The sequence below is a fragment of the Triticum dicoccoides genome, chromosome 5B, assembly GCF_002162155.2.
Source record: "Triticum dicoccoides isolate Atlit2015 ecotype Zavitan chromosome 5B, WEW_v2.0, whole genome shotgun sequence".
In the NCBI taxonomy this organism is placed as follows: Eukaryota; Viridiplantae; Streptophyta; class Magnoliopsida; order Poales; family Poaceae; genus Triticum; species Triticum dicoccoides.
In genome coordinates this window covers 714,016,034-714,032,466 of record NC_041389.1, presented here as the reverse complement: position 1 = coordinate 714,032,466, position 16,433 = coordinate 714,016,034, and the positions used below count along the sequence as shown (strand labels likewise).

Sequence of the window (16,433 nt, the reverse complement as noted above, 5' to 3'; positions counted from 1 at the left end):
GTTTCGTGTGGTGTGGCGAGGGAGAGGGTTTTAGTGGGACGGAGGTTGAGGAGCAAGGTGGCAGTAGCAAGAGCGTCGGCCCAATAGCGTGGCGGCATGGATGCTTGGAGCAAGAGTGTGCGCACGACGTCGTTAGTCGAACGAATGGCACGCTCAGCTTTTCCATTCTGAGAAGAAGTGTATGGACAAGAGAAACGCATCACCGTACCGAAGGGAAGGAGGAAATCCCTGTTTTGAGCACTATCAAACTCGCGTCCGTTGTCGCACTGAAGGGTCCAAATGGTTCGACCAAAATGCGTGCGAACATAGGCATGAAAGTGACGAAAAATGGCAGGTACATCAGATTTTTGTTTGAGAGGGAAAGTCCATCGATAGCATGAAAAATCATCAATTATCAAGAGATGGTACTTGGCTCCGGAAACACTAGACAAAGGTGCTGTCCAAAGATCACAATGCAAGAGAACAAAAGCAGCAGTAGTGTGACTAGTCGAGGAAGTAAATGGTAGACGAACATGTTTTCCGGTTTGACAAACATGACATAAACGCCCATCCACTACAGGTTTATTACAATGTCCTAAGGATGTATTGGAACAAAAAGTAGCATCGCCGGGGTGACCCAAACGCCGGTGCCAGAGGTCGGTGAGGCATGAGACGGTGACGGCGAGGGCCGCGGGTGCAGCTGGAGGGAAGACGTCGTACAACTCGCCTTCACTGTTGCACCGAAGAATTGCCGCCTTGGTTGCAAAGTCCTTCACAGAAAGGCCATACGGGTCAAATTCCACGGAACAATTGTTGTCAGTGGTTAAGCGACGTACAAAAAGAAGATCTTTGACTAGATCGGGAGCAACCAGGACATTATTTAGATAGAGAGGCCGATTAGGGTTAGGAAGTGAAGCAGAACCGACATGGGTAATACGCATGGGACTACCGTTGCCAACAAAAACCGGGGGATAATGAGATACAGGGGCGACGGAGGACAACTTACCGGGATCGGTCACGAGGTGAGTGGAGGCGCCGGAGTCCGCAACCCAGCCGCCGCTAGGCGACTGCAGCGAGAGGTTGTGCAGGGCGCCCATCAGCGCCGCGTGATCAACTCCATGAGCATTGGAGCTGGCCGGTGGAGGGTTGTACTGTTGCTGCTGGGGAGGCGCCGGCAAGTACGACTGCTGGTGGAAGGCCGGCGGCTGGTGCAGTGGCATCGGAAAGGCCGGGTAGAAGGAGTACTGCTGCTGCTGCAGGGGGCCGCCGAAGGCGGCATGGGCCTGTGGCGGCCGTGCGCCGAGGATGCCAGGCGCCGAGCGTGGTGGAGGAGGCAGGGCCATGGGGATAGGCATAGACCTGCCCCGTCCATGGTGGTGGTGAAGCGGCGGCGCCTTGATACCCGCCGTTGGTGGTGTAGCGGCGGCGTTTGTTGTGCCCCTGGTTGGGTGAGGGAGAAGACGGTTTGCCGCCGCCGAGACCGGGGGCGGGCGGCCGAGCCTGGACGCCGGAGGCCACACCCGAGGGCGAGGGCGCTGTGATGGGTGGAGCCGGCGAAGTTGTTGCCGATCTCGTCGTGCAGAAGCATGCCAACGGCGACGTCAAAGGGGATGGGAGTTGGGGACTTCTCTATAATCTTGGCGGTAGTCTGATGACGATCCTTGTTGACGCCACGCAGAAGTTGGATGACCAACTCGTCATCGTCCAGTGTCTTGCCGGCGTCGCGCAGCGCGTCGGAGATGGACTTGAGGCGGGCGCAGAAGACGGAGATTGAGGAGTCCCCTTGACGAGTCTCGGAGAGCTCCGTCTGGAGCTGGAATCGCCGCGCCCGACGGTTGTTGACGAAGAGAGCCTCGACGGAGGCCCAGGTCTGGGCGGCGGTGGCCTCCCGGTCGAGCATGAAGGCTGCAAGCTCCGTCACCATCGCGCCGAGGAACCATCGCTTCACCGCCTTGTTGACGATGTTCCAGCATGCGCCGCCGGCGTGGTCGGCGAAGTCCGGCGCGATCCAAGAGGCGACGTCGTACTGATCGATGACGTCCAGCATCATCCCCCGCCAGACAGTGTAGTTGGCGCCGTTCATGGCGAGGCGGATGGGGAGATTGATGTGAGCGCCCTCGACACGCATGGCGTGCACATACGCGGGCATTGGGTAGAAGTGGGGTGGCGGCGCCGTCTGGAGAGGAAGAGGAGCGGGAGTGAGAAGCAGAGATGGGGTGTCGGGAGAGATGGTGGGGTTTGGCTGGGAAGAGGTAGCGGGAGGAGTGAGAGGAGATGAGGTAGCCGGAGAGGAGGCTGCGACGGCCGCGGCGGCGGCGGCGGCCGCGGCGGCGTCTACCTCGGTGGCCATGGCGGAAGCGTAGATTAGATCAAACTGATACCATGTTGGAATATAGAGTTGAGCTCAATCACAGATTGTATTCCTCCCAAACGGGGCAGTACATAATATAGGAGTACAGAGGGAGGAAGAGAGATACACACGCACGCACACGCTAACTAATCCTAACTACTGATCCTGCTTTCACGTAGTGGAGTGAGATGGGTCGGTACTGCATGGCGCATGCATAGGCGGCAGCGCACATGGCTCCTGAAGAGTAGCTCCAAGCTGGTGTGAACGTGTAGTCTAACAGCGACATCTTGTTACAGAAGAGGGGGCATACTCTTCCATTGCTAACATTGGTAACCTGACATCTCTTCAGGAGCTACCCAATTTTGTTGTTCAGAATTCCAGCGGCTTTGAGATAACACAACTCCAGTCCATGAAAGAGCTTGTACGACTTGGGGTGTCTCAACTTAAAAATGTTAAAACTCGGGAGGAGGCTAATGGGGCAGGATTAAGAGAGAAACAACACTTGAAAGTGTTGCACTTGTCCTGGGGAGTTGCCTCGTCAGGTGATGAATATGGTAGGGACATGAGCTCCGGAACGGATCGGTTGTCAGTAGAGGTTATTGAGGGCCATGAACCACACAATAACCTAAAGCATCTGCGGATATCTGGGTACAATGGACATCTCTCCCCAAGTTGGCTTGCCAACAGTATCTCTTTGCAGACTCTTCATATAGAGGGTTGTGGCAAATTGGAAATACTTCCATCTTTTGAACAGCTTCCGTTCCTTAGAAAGTTGAAGTTGACGGAAATGCCAAGCATGACAGAAGTATCAATTCCTTCATTGGAGGAACTGGTACTAATTCAAATGCCAAAGTTGGAGCGGTTTTCCTGCATGTCCACTAGGGACTTGAACTCAAATTTAAGGGTTCTGAAGATCCAGAGATGTCCTGCAATGAAGATCTTTCCTCTATTTGAGAGCTGCCAGAAATTTAAAATCGAGCAGAAGTCATGGTTGCCCAGTCTGAGGGAACTCATTATCAACGGATGTCCTAATTTACATGTGCCACATCCCCTTCCTCCATCACCTACCATTTCCAAACTATCCATCGTCGACGTTCCAACACTCCCAAGGATAGGGGGATCATCTGCTGACACGTTAACAATTGGATCCAGAAGTGAGGGCTATGATAATTTTGATCCTTCTTCTGATGTGATGACTATACTGGATTGCAAAATGTTGGTATTCCACAACCTGAGGGGCCTCAGATACCTGCGTATAGATGGTTGCCACAATCTATTGTCTATTTCATTTACAGGATTAGGGGAGCTTGTTTCTTTAAAGAGTTTGGAAATATGTAGCTGTCGAAAACTTTTCTTGTCCCCGCAAAAAAAAAAAAACTTTTCTTGTCAAATGTTATACCAGAGCATACCGGTGAAGATGTGACAGCTGCAAATTGCAATTCCCTCCCATCTCTGTCACTCTCAGAATTAAGTGTTGCGGAATAGCAGGAAAGTGGCTATCTCTGATGTTGAGATGTATGCAGGCACTAGCGGAGTTGTTTCTAGAGGACTGCCCAGGGATAACACAGTTAGCAATAGAAGAAGAAGAAGAAAACATTCAATCTTATAGTATCTCAGTTCCAGTGCATTCGTCGTCAGGAGGTCCAGGTGACAGACTGCTGACAAGCTCAGATCAAAATGGACTCTTGTGCCTTCCTCTAAATCTCATGTCCTCTCTCAAGAAGATATCGATTCGTGAACTCCCACACCAAGTATTTCGCAGGAAAAACGAAGGCTTGTCTAGATTTACCTGCCTTGAGAAGCTAACAGTTTGGGGATGCCCCAGGCTGCTCTCATCTTTGGTGGACAAACATGGAAATGATGAACAGAGGAACGGAAGATGGCTCCTGCCGAAATCACTTGAAGAACTCGAGATCCGTGGTGATTCACCGGCAATGATGCAGCCCTGTTTTCCAGGGAATCTAACCTGCCTCAGAAAATTACAAGTGTGGTTCAGCCCAAGTCTGAGATCTCTACAGCTGCGTAACTGCACGACACTGGAAGAGTTGGTAATTGGAAACTGTGGATCAGTTGCTGCACCAGAGAGCTTGCAGTTCCTTGGCAGCCTTAAGTATTTGAAAGTATTCAGATCCCCTGGCGCAATTCCATGTTTGGAGAATCTGTCAAGGCAGGGCTATGCTCTATTCCCTGGACTAGAAAGGCTTGTGGTCGATGGGCCCTCTGTATTTACCATGTCAGTTTGCAAGCAACTCACCTCCCTCCAATACCTACAACTTGAAAATTGGGAGTTTGTAACGAGACTAACAGAGGAGCAAGAGAGAGGGCTTCAGCTCCTGAAATCCCTGCAAGAGCTGGAATTCCGGGATTGCAGTTATGATCTCAAATATCTCCCCGTGGCGTTGCACTGCCTTCCTTCACTCAAGAGATTGAAGATCAGTGGTTGTTTGGGAATCTCAAGGCTGCCGGAACAGGGCCTTCAGCTCTCGCTGCAACAACTGGATATCAGCAATTGCAGCAAGGTTTTTAATGATCAGTGCAAGTCTCTAGAAACAGGGAAGTTAAAGGTCAACATTGTTGGAAATACACAAACTGCTTAATGATTGGCGTGTCAAGGACATATCCTACCAGTGCTTTCTAAGGTATTTTACCGTTTATCATTTTTCCTTCAGAGTTGGCACATCATCAGTGTCATGCTAATCTAATGCAAGCATATGGTGGCTGCAGGGATGGACCTGGACCGGCTTCAAGATGAGGGCACCCCTCTGGTTCCTGGATCACAAGTTTATGCTTGCAGACCGTAGCCTAAATCATACTTCCTCTGTCCCAAATTACTTGTAGCAGAACTCCATCCGTCCCGAATTACTTGTCACGGAATGCAACAAGTAATTCGGGATGGAGGGTATGTTTCTCTTTCTTCCTTCAGAAGAAGAATCTGGCATGTAAATTAATCAGTGTGTGCTTACATAAAGACCCTGTGAAATTAGTGTTTTTTTGCGGGTGCAATTAGTGATTTGTTGCATGGAATCAGTGCATTGCGAGAGGAGAGGTGACATGCACAGCATGGGGAGAATAACTAGCGAGACAACTCATGTAGTGCAGCCACGCAAAAGAAAAGAGCTAAAACCGTCCAAAAATAAGCTTACATCGGCTAAAAAAAACTACTCCTTCCGCCCAAAATAAGTGACTCAAGTTTGTACTAGCTTAGCTGAATGCGCGCCGCCGTCTCCCTCACCGGAGCCAAGTCAAACTTGTAGCAAACAATTAGGAACAGATCATGTACTGAAGCCACGCAAAAGCAGTGCAAAAGGGAACATGGATAAAGCTACCATGGTGGATGTGTCGAAGCGTACGTGTAGTGCAAAGGAAGGAAAGGAGGCAATGTATGTACTCCCTTCGTTCCTAAATAGTACTTCCTCCGTCCGGAAATAAGCACTTACATCGGCTAAAAAAGTTAGTACTTGCACGGAAAAAAGGAATAAGTTTCTATGGTGGATGTGTCGATCAAGTGACGGAGAGGCGTTACGTGCAAAGGAGAAGTGGCCATGTGCACGCGAGTCCAAGAATATCTCTAAATGCTTTTTCTTAGAACCTTGTGATCCGTAGACGACCTTGTGATGTCTATAAACACTGAAGCAAGCTGAATGCGCGCCGCCGTCTGCCTCGCCAGAGTCAAGTCAAACTTATAGTAAAGATAGGAACGTTGTTGTGTTAAAGACCCACGGGACCATCACACCGGAACAACAACCATTGTTGATTAAGAGTAGCGTAGATTGATGGGGTTATGTACCTAGGGTAGGATCATGGACCTGATCCAAGTAACTTACCCCAGGACATCCTTAGAAGAGGTCGCCTTCCAGTCGACCAACGAGGATTCACTCGACTGGTCTGAAGGACTCGACCACGAAGACTCACTCGACCACCAGGAGGACAAGAGGCACTCTGCACTGCAACGGCCTGTAATCAAGTAGACTTTATGATAGTAAAGGCCTTTATGTGGGGCGTTACCAGTAACGCCCCAGACTTAACTCACCTTAAACCCTCTCCTACGTGGGCTGGCTGGGGTCCTGGCGCACTCTATATAAGCCACCCCCCTCCACAGGCAGAGGGGTTCGGCACCTTGTAATTCACACATTCATAATCCACTCGACCGCCTCCGGGCTCCGAGACGTAGGGCTGTTACTTCTTCCGAGAAGGGCCTGAACTCGTACATCCTTTGTGCTTACAACCTCTCCATAGTTAGGACCTTGCCTCTCCATACCTACCCCTCACTCTACTGTCAGGCTTAGAACCACGACAGTTGGCGCCCACCGTGGGGCAGGTGTTTTAGCGATTCTGTGGAGAAGTTGCGATTCTTCCGAGTACTCTCATCATGGTGTCTGCTGGAGTTTTGGTCAAGGGTCAAGAGATCCGTCTCGGCACCCTCACCTTCATCGCCGACGACTCCGCATGGCTCCAGGAGGCTCCACTCGACGTAGACGCGCTCCCCGTCCGCGGTGCGACGCATTTTCGCGCATGTGTCCGCGGCGTTCTGCTACGACAACCGTCGACCCAGTATCGGTCGGCTCCTCCATCGTCCACCCTCCCGGTCTCCCGCCAGCGCAAGCGCTCGGGCCGGTCGAGGCTTCAGCGATGGGTGAGTCACGCGGTGGCTCGCCAATCGGCCACTACACAAGTTGCGGCAATCGAGCCCAACGAATCTCTCTACGGCTTGTTCGATCAGTCGACTGGCTCCGGAGAGACTGCATCCGAGTGCGGAAGCAGTGATCCAGCGGCGGAAATCTTGATGGTCGACGGGCCCCACAGCCCTCCTGGCTTCGCCCGTGGTGGTGGAGCAGGTGACGGCGGCGACCCTGCACGAGACTACGAAGAGTACCAGCCCGAGCCACTCGACTCTCTGCAAAGAGAAGAGCTTCGCCGCAGGAACGAGAATCCCCTGCGTATTCCCATCGCAGGAGAAACCCCCGAGGCTCGCGCCTTGGAGGAGGCGCGTCTGGCCAATCTGGCCGAGCGCACTCGACTGGAGAACCTTCAGCGAGCACTCGACGAGCGCGCGCGGCAACGAGTTCCCGACACCAGTCGACGTCAACTCTTCCCGCCGACTCAGGTATATCGAACCCCAATTCAGAATTTAGCAGCTGCGACCCGTATAGCAGAGTCCATTCAGCCTTCGCAGTCGGAAGCTGGCAGAGGTTTGCTGCAGATCAGGGATCTGCTCCGGGCAGCAGGAGATCAGAATTCAGCCGTGTCTCAGTCGCGCAACAGAATTCACAGTCGATCTGTCACTGTGAATACGATTCAGTCGGCTCACAGCCCCAGATCGCCTCCGCGGCGCGAAGGGCGTGAGAATCGGCGAGATCAATATGGCGACAGACTCGACCGAGATGATAGGCGTCGAGTGCCCTATTCCCCTCCGAGGGGTGGGTCTTACGCTCCTCGGCAGCCAGATGATAGGCGTCAGTACAGTACAGGGCGTAGGGTTCCAGCTGACCCCAGAGAGCCAGGCTTCGACGCGCGATCCATTATCGTGCAAGGGTTGGTCGACCGGAACAGAGCCCATCGAGGCGCACTCGACAGAGATGTACCCACGAGCAGTCGAGTACATGTTTCTGGTCCTGAATGTTTCAGCAGAGCTATCAGAGCCGCAGTTATCCCCCCCAATTTCAGGTTGGCAACAGGAGTCAGCAAGTTCACTGGTGAGTCTAAGCCTGAAACTTGGCTCGAAGACTACCGAGTGGCAGTTCAGATCGGTGGTGGGAACGACGAGGTGGCCATGAAGCATTTGCCCCTCATGTTGGAAGGTTCTGCCAGGGCATGGTTGACTCAATTACCTCCTAGCAGCATTTACACTTGGGAAGATCTGTCCCGAGTGTTCGTCAGAACGTTTGAAGGGACTTGCAAGCGACCAGCGGGGTTGACAGAGTTGCAAGTCTGCGTGCAGAAAACTAATGAGACTCTCAGAGAGTATATTCAGAGGTGGATCACTTTGCATCACACTGTGGAAAATGTCTCTGATCATCAGGCAGTATGCGCCTTCAAAGACGGCGTCAAGAACAGAGAACTGAGTTTGCATCACACTGTGACATGACCTTGAGTCGGATGATGGAGATTGCTACCAAGTACGCCAACGGCGAAGAAGAAGACCGACTCCGAAGCGGCAAGCACAAGCCGAGTCAGTTGGAAAAAGGAAACACCAGTCGGAAACAGAAGCGGAAGGCTGAACCGGCAGCTCTTGGAGAGGCTCTGGCCGTGACTCAAGGAAAGTTTAAGGGGAAACCAAAAGGATCCTGGAACCCCAAGAAGGTAAAGGATAAAGAAGGGAATGACGTGATGGATATGCCATGTCACATTCACACGAAGAAAGATGAAGAGGGGAATATCATTTACCCAAAGCACACCACTCGCCAATGTCGACTCCTGATCCAGCAGTTTCAGGGAAAACAGTCTAAGGACAAGGAGAAGGAGTCGGACAAGGCCGAAGACAAAGAGGACAGTGAGGGAGGATATCCGCATATCAACTCCACTCTGATGATCTTTGCAGATGTGGAAAGCAGAAGTCGACTGAAAGTGATTAACCGAGAGGTGAACATGGTTGCCCCAGCAAAGGCAAATTATCTGAAGTGGTCTCAAACACCCATCACATTCGACCAATCTGATCACCCGACTCATATTGCCACCCCCGGGAGGCAAGCTTTGGTGGTCGATCCAGTTGTCGAAGGCACTCGACTGACAAAGGTGCTGATGGATGGTGGAAGTGGGCTGAACTTATTGTATGCAGACACATTGAAAGGTATGGGCATTCCGATGTCCCGACTGAGCACTAGTAACATGAGCTTCCATGGAGTTATACCAGGGAAGAAGGCCGAGTCACTCGGCCAAATAGCTTTGGACGTAGTGTTTGGTGATTCGAAGCATTTTCGCAAAGAAAAGCTGACGTTTGAGGTCGTGGATTTTCAAAGTGCATATCATGCCATTTTGGGGAGACCAGCCTATGCACGGTTCATGGCTCGACCATGTTACGTGTACCTCAAACTGAAGATGCCCGGTCCCAAAGGTGTGATCACTGTCACCGGTGATAGGAAAAAGGCAGAGGAGTGCTTTCAGAAGGGCTCCAAGATTGCCGATTCCCAAGTGACAGCGGTCGAGTTCGAAGAATACAAGCAAAACGCAGATCCGAGTGACTTGCTGCGATCCAAGAAGCCCGCCACAGAGTCTGCATTCCAGTCGTCCGGTGAGACGAAGCCTGTTCACATTCACCCGACCGACCCCGAAGCAGCTCCGACCCGCATCTCCACAACACTCGACCCAAAATAGGAAGAAGCGCTCATCCAGTTCCTCCGTGAGAACTGGGACATTTTTGCATGGAAGCCCGCTGACATGCCAGGTGTTCCCAGGGGACTGGCTGAGCATCGCCTAAGAGTCGACTCGTCTGCAAAGCCAGTCAAAGAGCATCTTCGGCGGTCCGCCGTCCAGAAGAGAAAGGCCATTGGTGAAGAAGTGGCTCGACTGTTGGCGGCAGGATTTATCCGAGAGATCTACCACTCCGAGTGGCTCGCTAATGTCGTCATGGTTCCTAAGAAGGACAAGTCGCTCCGAATGTGCATCGATTTCAAGCACATCAACCGGGCCTGCCCAAAAGATCACTTTCCTCTCCCTCGCATAGATCAAATTGTTGACTCGACCGCGGGATGCGAGAGGTTGTCTTTTTTAGATGCTTACTCCGGGTACCACCAGATCCGTCTGTACGGGCCCGATGAGGTAAAAACAGCTTTCATCACTCCATTCGGGTGCTTCTGCTATATCACCATGCCATTCGGCCTCAAGAATGCCGGAGCCACATTTATGCGAATGATTCAGAAGTGTCTACTCACCCAAATCAGTCGGAATGTGGAAGCTTAGATGGATGATATTGTTGTCAAGTCACGAAAAGGTTCCGACCTGCTCGCTGACCTCGCCGAAACATTTGCCAACCTCAGAAGGTATGATATCAAGCTCAATCCATCAAAGTGCACATTTGGAGTTCCTGGTGGCAAGTTACTCGGTTTTCTCGTTTCCGAACGGGGAATCGACGCTAACCCAGAGAAGATTGGCACTATTCTCCGAATGAAACGCCCTGTGCGAGTGCACGATGTCCAGAAGCTTACCGGATGCTTGGCCGCATTAAGTCGATTCATCTCACGACTCGGTGAAAAGGCACTGCCTCTTTACCGACTGATGAAGAAGGCTGACAAGTTCGAGTGGACTCCAGAAGCTGATGCAGCGTTTGCCGAGCTAAAAGCTCTGCTCTCCACCCAGCCGGTGCTTGCTGCTCCAATCAGCAAAGAGCCTCTGTTGCTCTACATCGCAGCCACAGGACAAGTTGTCAGTACTGTGCTAACGGTCGAGCGGGAAGAAGAAGGAAAAGCTCTCAAAGTTCAGCGCCCAGTGTATTATTTGTCTGAAGTCTTGACTCCATCCAAGCAGAGATACCCTCATTATCAGAAGCTTGTGTATGGAATATACATGACCACAAAGAAGGTTGCTCATTATTTCTCTGACCATTCCATCACAGTCGTCAGCGACGCTCCACTATCAGAGATTTTGCACAACAGAGACGCAACTGGTCGAGTGGCCAAATGGGCGATTGAACTTCTTCCCCTTGATATCAAGTTTGAGGCAAAGAAAGCCATTAAGTCCCAGGCGATAGCAGATTTCCTCGCCGAGTGGATTGAACAACAACAGCCGACTGAAGTTCAATCGGAGCATTGGACCATGTTTTTCGATGGCTCTAAGATGTTGAATGGTTCCGGTGCTGGGGTTGTCCTGGTTTCCCCCAGAGGAGATAAGCTCAGATATGTGCTCCAGATTCACTTTGATTCCTCCAACAATGAGGCAGAATATGAGGCCCTCCTATATGGGTTGCGCATGGCCATTTCACTCGGCGTCCGTCGCCTAATGGTCTATGGCGACTCGGATTTAGTGGTCAATCAGGTGATGAAAGAGTGGGACGTGAGAAGCCCAGCCATGACTGGATACTGCAGTGCAGTGAGGAAGCTGGAGAAGAAGTTCGAGGGGTTGGAGCTCCATCATATACCCCGACTGAAAAATCAAGCAGCTGATGATCTAGCAAAGATAGGTTCCAAGAGAGAAGCCATTCCGAGTGGTGTGTTCTTGGAGCATATACACACTCCGTCAATCAAAGAAGATCCTTTCACCGAAGAAACTCCGCAGCCCAAGGGCGCCACAGATCCGACTGAAGTTGAAATCCCAGCGGTGGTCGACTTGATCATGGAGGTTTTGGTGGTCATTCCCGACTGGACGATTCCGTATGTCGCATATATCTTGAGGAAAGAACTTCCGGAGGATGAGGAAGAGGCTCGACAGATCGTCCGTCGATCTAAGGCCTTTACCGTAATCAAAGGACAATTATACAGAGAAAGCGCGACTGGAGTCGGTCAGAAGTGCATAACACCAGAAGAAGGTCGACTCATCCTCAATGATATTCACTCGGGGACCTGTGGTCATCACGCGTCCTCTCGGACCATCGTGGCCAAAGCATACCGAGCCGGATTTTACTGGCCCAAGGCGAATGAGATGGCAAAAGAGATAGTAGATAAGTGCGAGGGATGTCAGTTCTACTCGAATATGTCGCACAAGCCTGCGTCAGCTTTGAAGACCATCCCGCTCGTCTGGCCTTTTGCAGTTTGGGGGCTGGACATGATCGGTCCTTTGAGAACAGGATGAAGTGGCTTCACGCATTTACTGGTGGCAGTCGACAAGTTCACCAAGTGGATCGAGGCTAAACCAATCAAGAGCCTTGACACCGGTACTGCTGTTAGCTTCATCAGGGAACTAATATTCAGATATGGAGTCCCGCACAGCATCATTACGGATAATGGGTCGAACTTTGACTCAGAGGAATTCAGAGCTTTCTGCGACTCCCAGGGCACACGGGTCGACTACGCATCAGTCGCCCATCCGCAGTCGAATGGACAAGCAGAGCGAGCTAATGGACTGATTCTCAAGGGACTGAAGCCTCGACTGATGCGTGATCTCAAACACGCGGCTGGAGCTTGGGTCGACGAACTTCCATCTGTACTCTGGGGACTGCGGACCACGCCTAATCGGTCGACCGGAAGAACTCCATTCTTCTTGGTCTATGGAGCTGAAGCAGTCTTGCCGAGTGATCTTCTCCACAATGCTCCTCGAGTTGAAATTTACAACGAAGCAGAAGCTGAACAAGCGCAGCAGGACGCGGTCGACCTTTTAGAGGAAGAAAGGGAGATGGCTCTGATCCGGTCGACCATCTACCAACAAGATCTGCGGCGTTTCCACGCCCGAAACGTGAGAGGTCGAGCCTTCCAGGAAGGGGATTTGGTTCTCCGAGTGGATCAGCACAAACCACACAAGCTTGCTCCTTCTTGGGAAGGCCCCTTCATCGTCACCAAGGTTCTCCACAACGGGGCGTACCGTCTTTACAACGTCAAGCATAATATCGACGAGCCCCGAGCTTGGAACGCGGAGCTACTCCGCCCGTTTTACACTTAAGCTTTATCACTCGGATGAGTTGCAATAAAATACTTCTGTAGTTCATGGACCTCAAAATAATAAGCGTCATAGTTCCTCCATAATATCTGTCACTTTTTATTTTTTGTCCAATGAAATTCCCCTCAGTGGGTGACTTAGCTGCGAATCCGTTTCGCCTAAGTTTGTAAAAATCCTACCGAGTGGTGAGCCAGACTCCCACTCGGAGGCTTAGCCGCGAATCCGTTTCGCCTAAGTTATCAAAATCCTAACGAGTGGTGAGCCAAACTCCCACTCGGAGGCTTAGCTGCAGCCTCGTGCTCGCCTAAGTTATAAAAATCCTACCGAGTGAAGAGCAACCCTCTCACTCGGGGGCTTAGCTGCAGTCCAAGCACTCGCCTAAGTCGTAAAAATCCTACCGAGTGGTAAGCCAGCCTTCCACTCGGAGGCTTAGCTGCAGCCTCGTGCTCGCCTAAGTTATAAAAATCCTACCGAGTGAAGAGCAACCCTCTCACTCGGGGGCTTAGCTGCAGTCCAAGCACTCGCCTAAGTCGTAAAAATCCTACCGAGTGGTAAGCCAGCCTTCCACTCGGAGGCTTAGCTGCAGCCTCGTGCTCGCCTAAGTTATAAAAATCCTACCGAGTGAAGAGCAACCCTCTCACTCGGGGGCTTAGCTGCAGTCCAAGCACTCGCCTAAGTCGTGAAAATCCTACCGAGTGAAGAGCAACCCTCTCACTCGGGGGCTTAGCTGCAGCCCAGTGCTCGTCTAAGTGGACTAAAGAATAAATCGATTGCAGCACAGGCACCTTGCTTTGAACCTGCAAAAGACATTCCGAGCCGAAGGCAATCGTATTCAAGCACCAAATCCAAGTTTGAATCGACATCTAAAGGAACCGAAAGTGCTCAGGCGTCAAGCCTGTTAAGGTTTGTCGGTTACAATTTCACTCGGCATACCGAGGCAAATTTAAAGCATCGAGCCAGAAGAAGTTTTTTACCCCTCCTGTGGAGGGCTGGAAGGTGCAACAAATTCATCAAGGTCAATCCCGTCGGCGATCCGAGTGGCAGCTGCAAGGAAAGTTTCCATAAAGGATCTGAAGTCGTGCTTCTTGGTATTGGCCACCCGAAGGGCCGCCAGCTTCTCTTCTCGCGCATCTTTGCAGTGGACTCGGGCCAGACACAGAGCGACATCTGCACCACACCGAGCCGAGGACTTCTTCCACTCCTGCACTCGACCAGGGATCGTGTTCAAGCGGGCCATCAGCGACTCAAGGTCATTCTGAAGTGTCTCCTCAGGCCAGAGCGTCGAGTCGATGCGAGATGTGGCGGCCTTCAGCCTTGCGAGATAGTCCACGACAGCTGCAACACGAGACTCCAGTCGGAAAACATCCATGGCAACTTCGTCGTTCACCGGAGAATTGACGGGGTCAAGGTTTGGCTCCAGTCGGCTGGTTTCTTCTTCAAAGTTTTGACAAAATTCTGCAAGGGTGTTCACTAAGTCAAGGAGATAGTCGAATGGAAAAAGCCACAATTGGAAATATTTGCCAAACATGGAGGTTTACCTTCAAGCATAAGGAACAACTTTTTGGCAAGGCCGCTCAGGAAGACCTCCAGTTCAGTTTTCTTCTCAGTCAATTTGCTGACTTGGTCGGTCAGGGCAGCTTTGTCAGTTTTCAGTCGACTGACCTCCTTGTTGGCAATCCCAAGAGCAGCTTTCAGATTGGTATTGTCTTGTTCGAGCTTGGTAACTGAAGCTAACTTCTCGTCAGCAAGCTTGATCTTCTCAGCTAGCTCAAGGTCTTTCTTCTGCTGGGCCTCCCTTACCTTACCTGCAAGTTACAGCAAGATCAGATGCTGAAACAAGCAAGGGGAAAAGCAGTCGTCAGGGTCTCACCAAACATACCTTCGGTCTCCTCCTTTGCCTTTGTCAGCTTCTCCTGAACCAGCCTCAAGCTCAGCTCGACTTGAGTATGTTTTTGTTCCAGCTCTGAGTAGCGAGCCACAAGATCACAGGAGTTCTGTGAAGAACCAATCGACTAAATGTCAAATATAATTCACTTCCGAGTGAAAAAGAGATAAACACACGTTTCTAAGACTACAGCCAAATACAAGCATTCGACCGTAGTCTCGGGGACTACACCCAGTGGGTGCACTCAGCGTGCCCCCACTAATCCTGTTAAAGGCAAAGTCGACCAGTCGACCTCAAAAAAAAAATGTGCGAGATGCATTCTCTAAGACTGTGATCAACTGCAAGCAGTCGACCACAGTCTCGGGGACTACACCCAGTGGGTGCACTCAGCGTGCCCCCACCGGTTTGTGAAATCCAGTCGACCAGTCGACTGACAGAAAGATTGACATCATAAAGCCTAAGGCCGACTGCCAACAGTCGACCTTAGCCTTGGGGACTACACCCAGTGGGTGCACTCAGCGTGCCCCCACCGGTTTGTGAAATCCAGTCGACCAGTCGACTGACAGAAAGATTGACATTATAAAGCCTAAGGCCGACTGCCAGCAGTCGACCTTAGCCTTGGGGACTACACCCAGCGGGTGCACTCAGCGTGCCCCCGCTAACACGGAGTTTATTCGACACCCCCAGTGGGTGATTACTATAAATTCCGGAAAAGAAAAGTTTTTGGTAGCATATCCAACAGAACAAACAGCGGTCGACTGACCTGGACATTGATTTGGAGGGCAGAGCTGGCGTCATAAGCTGCCTGGCTCGCGTCCCGGATAGTCTTCAGCTGCTCCATCATGAGTCCCGCCTGGCGTATTGCCTCCTTCGCTGCGCCAGCTTGGTCCTCTGGGACGTGGTGCGTCGTGAAGAGGGAGGGCTGCTGAGCACTCGTCAGTGGATTTGCGAAGGACACCGTGTGTCGAGTGATGTTCTCTTCTTCCATAGTCAGAATCTCAGGCGCCGTCACATCCTGAGGCACCTTACTGGCGGACGCTTTCCGACTCCTCCTGCGTGCCAGTGTTTCTTCATCCTCGTCGTCATCAGGGAGATTGATAACAGTATTGGGTGGAGCTGCGGAGAAGAATCAGGATCAGAGATCGCGAGTCAGTCGACTAAGAACGATGTTAAGAATACAGTACCTGGGTTCGAAGTTGCTGCATCCTCCATCTCGTGGTCATCAGCCCGGGCCGAGGTCTCAGAAGTAGCAGCACTGCAACTCCAAAGGATCGGTCGACTAACTTCAGCGTCGACCAGAGATAAAGTTCGCACAGAATAAGAAAATATGAGCAGCACAATTACCCTGATATGGTGGGGATGGACACCTTCATCTTCGGCAGGAGCTTGGTCGGCTTTGGCGGAGCCCCCCTAAGCTGCTTCGGCGCCTTTTCAGTCGGCGCTGGAGAAGTGGTCCTAGGGCGCTTGGTCGACTGCGTCGCAACCCCCTTGCCACGTTCAGTCGAAGGGTCGTGGACGAGCTTCGACCGCCTTTCCGAGCGCGGTGGCACGACCTCCTCCTCTTCCTCCTCGTCTTCGGCATCATCATCATCGCCGTCGTCATCATCATCGTCGTCGTTGTCCCCTGCAACGTCCGAATCCCATTCCTCCTCGTCCTGGCTCTCGCCCCCACTCGCCTCACCCTCCTCAGTCGGAGTT

At 51.8% G+C, this 16,433-nt stretch overlaps 1 pseudogene; it reads left to right on the top strand.

Moving 5' to 3' along the window:
• Window positions 1-2,327: 2,327 nt before the first annotated feature.
• Window positions 2,328-4,943, top strand: LOC119310704 (annotated as a pseudogene).
• Window positions 4,944-16,433: the final 11,490 nt, after the last annotated feature.